Here is a 4,416-nt window from a genome sequence, read left to right on the forward strand (position 1 = left end):
CCTCCAAGAGCAAAATTCTCCATGAGGAGAAGGCACCACCACCGCCTGATGACTGGAATGTCATGCTGGGAAAAAAGCAATACTTCAATGAATTCTATGAATAAGATTAACAACAATAATATTAATATAATGTAGAAATAAGGCTTACAGCAGTGAAATCAACGGGTTCATTCAATACGATGTGTAGGGCATACTGAAACATTAATTTTGCAATATGTTATTTTTGATATAACAGACTGGATACAGACTGATAAAAGTCTGGTAACTTACCATAATCATGAAGACCCCACAGGATGTCATATTGAGTTGATGGGGGATATGCTGAAATGGCAAATTGCATTTTGAAAAACAAAGAAATCAAACAGGACGTTAAAGTGTTACGAAAATTCGACAACAAAATACCCTCACTTTGTTTTTCATTATGATCCAACGGCCTGGTGCTATTGTCATAGCAAGTTTGCTGCAACATGAATATATGTTTTAAGAAAAAAAAAATATTTGTCCTACAGCACTGCTGAACTGATTGCAGTGAAGACAATTTAATAACTTATTATTGAGACCAACTGAACACATGCAAAGAACACTGAACAGCAAGCGAAAAGTATGCAGTACTGTGCAAGTTTTGGGCACTTTAGTTGTTCCACAAACATTTTGTTTTAGACAGTTTAATATATTTTTTTCATAAGTGCCTAAAACTTTTATGTACTTACCATACTGTAGAAAACACCAACCAATAAGCCAAACAAGGAAAACAAGAACTTTTGAACAGTGGAACGGGGAATGTTGAACGGCTGAACTCAAGCCAAATTTATAATGGGTATGTAAAACCTGAACAACGCCACATGTGAGCCATCGCCATAGCCATGGAGATTTTTTGAGCAAATAAAGTGCATCACTCTCTCTTTTGGCTTCAAGACCTGAGAAATACATAGCCTACAGACGTGTAATATTCCATTTCATGACATTTTCTTAGCCTCCAAAATAAAATGTTTCCCTGATAATTTGTTTAATAATTCCACGGTAAGTTAGTTGTGCAGTGCAGTCCACATAGTATTGCAATATTCATGTAATATTACAAATCAAAATAAGCCTACACACAACACCCAGTGTCCTGTTTTCCACACGGGAAGGAGAATCATGTCCTTGGATGCTACATCAACCTATTGAGATAATATTGAAGAGAAAATACATACAGAAAGTAGATAACAGTTTTTATATTAATGGGCACAAAATGCAATTGTGTTTAAGCATCAAAATTAAATAGCAAGAAAGTGCTCACTTACTGTGAGAGAAAAATTAGGATGTCATATATTTACATTCATCACCACATACCTGAAATGTTTCGGCTATACAGAAAACAAGATTAAAGGTCCCCTGACATGAAATTTTTAAACATTAATATTAGTTCCCCTAGCCTGTATTTGGTCCCCTCGTGTCTAGAAATTTCAGTCGGTGTAAACCGAGTTTTGGCTATCTTTCTCTGCCTGTGAGAAAATGAGATCTCAGTCGGGCTGATCTTGAATCTCCCCTATATGACGTCATACAGGGGAAAGGTTACCTCCCCCCTCTCTGCTTTGCCCGCCCAGAGAATTTGACCCGCCCATGAGAAAACGAGCTAGGAAGTACGAACGCGCGCGCGCGATCTTAGTTTATCCTCGAGAGATATCATGGCATGTGACCGATCGAAGCACAAAAGTTAAATAGAGAGATATAATGGCTTGCAAAATGAGCGAAGCATGGCAGTTGATCAGTGTGCGGATGTACAAATGAACACAAAAGTATTTTTTAGTTCCTTCATCCGAGCCTCTGAAGAAACAATGGGTTCATTTTATTTTCTCTGGAAATGCGCCGATACAACTTCCCAAAGTTTTGGATGGTCCAAACATTTCACCAACGACTGTTTCCTCAACTTGGGCCAATACAGAGCTGGCCTCAATGAACGTCTGAAAATACGTTTATAATAATACGAAAATACAAAAGCCTTCTGAATTCTCTCCAACCTTGTGTTGTTTTTCTGTGCATTCATGTGGTGAACAATGTTCCTCATCAAGAATACATGGGTAGATGGCTGGCTCATGTTCAGGAAGTAATTGTTTTTTTTTAGTTTGGCAAAGAGCTGCTCTGCCACTTGACTATTAACTTTCCCAGCCAGCTGTGGGACCAGGGAAATTTTCCACAGAAGGTCCCTGTTATCTTTTGTATTCGCCTCATGGAACTTGTCATACAAGCAATAATGCTCTGCTGAGCCAGTCACTGGATGACCTCCTCTGTCTGGGACTATTTTTGAGCTTTCCAGCCAATGTAAGGATACCTTCACCTTTCCTTGTTTTGCCAAGGCTATTGTTTCTTCAGAAGGTGCCAGTAAACGACCTTCAAAGGGGCTAAAGGGGACTTTTTCAAGTTACCTCAAGTTAGTGTGGGTGGCAAGTCCACGCGCAAAGTCATATATAGCCACATTTGGCATGTGCCTCCATGACAGAAGGATATCGGCAAAGTCACGTGGACTCTCAGAACGAATGTTGTGCTTTATACTGTACACTATCCCACAGGGGCACAGGACGACTGCCCATCCTCCTGAGAAAATATGTGTTAATGCCACACAAAAAAAAGGCCATAACCCATCACATTAAAGACATTATGTTTGTAAATAGGTTGTAAACCATCCATTTCTACCAGGTTAGAACTCCGATATGTAAAGTTAGGCTTTTGTACAATTTTCAAATAGCATAATAAAGTATACACCATTCACCAACACTTCATGTTTCAATGAAAATGTGATTATCTGAGGCGGCCCAAATTGTCTGAAACACCTTATCGTAAGTGTCTTGATTTCATCTCACGGGAAATTCTGAGAAGAAGATCATTACGAGATCCTGTGGCATCTAAGCCACACTCTCTACATAGCTTTCGTATAACTCCCACCTAGTCAACAAAGTAAGACAAAGAACAGTATGTCAATGTAAAATAGTCCTGTTAGAAAAATATTAAATTAGGTAAGATTAATTTAAATTTACTCCATAATCCACCAAACTGTAAGTATGTTTTAAGTATGCTTTGTTGATTAAAATACAGACTTACCTTTTGTTTAGAAAGCTCATCTGTCAGGCAGTCCTCAGTGACTGTGATCTCTTGCACTTCAGCTACAGATTTCGGGGCATGTACTTTAGCAAACTCTGTATTGAGTACAATATCTGATCTTGTGCGTGGACCAATCCATGGGGCCCAAAAGTGGTAAGTTGGTGGGACCAAAAATGGATTATGTTTTGAACCTTCCAAGAATTCCAGAAAGAGTTATTTGTTAATATATCTTGGATTATTATGCAAATGGTATTGGTATCATAAGGCTCTTAGGCTGTAATTACTTTTTACAAATCCACGACCAATCATCTCCATAGCCAGTGCGTCCCAAAACATGTCAATATCCACTTCCCCGTTGTAACTCTCAGGAGGATCTTCCAGATCACTTACTTAAATATTAAAGAAGAGAAACATCTTTTTTTTTTTTACAAAAAAAGTTGACAACAGTTGCACCAGTACATTAAGCAGACATATCCTTACTTGACAAATGAAAGGCACCCTTTTTGGGCAAATCCATTATGACCACAGCAGGGTGATCACCACAGGTCACACAGAAATAGTTGTAGTCATGGTCTGTGAGGGCCTCAAAGTGCAGATACACATGAATCACTGCATCCTTTGAGGGGAACTTAACTCCTGTGTTAAGCTGAAGGTAATCTACTGCTCTGCTGACTGCTGTATGGACCTTGGTTAGGGTAGGGTTAGGTTTAGGGTAGGGTTATTGTGTTATCTTAAACAATAGCTGAATTTTGCTATTTGTTTAGGTTTGTAAATGGGTCACAACAACAAACATTTTTTGAAATGTGTTATAAATCAACATAGTGAATATGACAAGCATGGTGGGCTAAAGCCATGTGATTGCCGGGACCGGTGATGAAGCTCAATCACGCACCGTTATTGTGCTGCTCTCATGGCTCTCGTAAGCCATGCTTGTCACATTGATATCAAAAGACATTACCTGAAGTAGGTTTCTCAATGAGACACACAAGGGCAGGTCTAGCAATATGCGGTCACTGAAATTATGCACACCATCTTTCCACTCTTGATAACAATAACACAAGTCATAGACCGGGCAACGTTTGCAGTAAGTGGAAACATCTAGAGGTTGGATGATTCAACAGGAGATACATTAATTTTGTACTGAGAAATATGTATTTAAGGCACATTTGTTAGAGTTTGACATGGTAAAATCTGGTGTATAGAATTGTAACCTACCTTCAATAATGCCAAAGCTGGTGAGGATTCTCGCTTTGTCAGTGATGAGGGCCGGTTCACTGAGAGGCACATTCCCTGGACACCTCTGGCATATCCTTTCCTCTGGAACCAGTTGTCTTGGGT

At 39.2% G+C, this 4,416-nt stretch overlaps 2 long non-coding RNA genes across 2 annotated transcripts; both read right to left on the reverse strand.

Annotated features, from left to right (window-relative positions):
• LOC143744777 (uncharacterized) lies at positions 1-321 on the reverse strand. Its single transcript, XR_013205914.1, has 3 exons — positions 271-321; positions 149-193; positions 1-65 (listed from the first exon to the last, which is right to left on the reverse strand). It is a non-coding gene; the product is annotated as an uncharacterized LOC143744777 (long non-coding RNA).
• A 2,502-nt stretch (positions 322-2,823) lies between these two features.
• LOC143744778 (uncharacterized) lies at positions 2,824-3,476 on the reverse strand. The gene is made up of 3 exons (XR_013205915.1): positions 3,363-3,476; positions 3,079-3,269; positions 2,824-2,922 (listed from the first exon to the last, which is right to left on the reverse strand). It is a non-coding gene; the product is annotated as an uncharacterized LOC143744778 (long non-coding RNA).
• Positions 3,477-4,416: the final 940 nt, after the last annotated feature.

Source organism: Siphateles boraxobius, unplaced genomic scaffold (genome assembly GCF_051911475.1).
Source record: "Siphateles boraxobius isolate OS27281-9 unplaced genomic scaffold, OSU_SipBor_1 20, whole genome shotgun sequence".
NCBI lineage: Eukaryota > Metazoa > Chordata > Actinopteri > Cypriniformes > Leuciscidae > Siphateles > Siphateles boraxobius.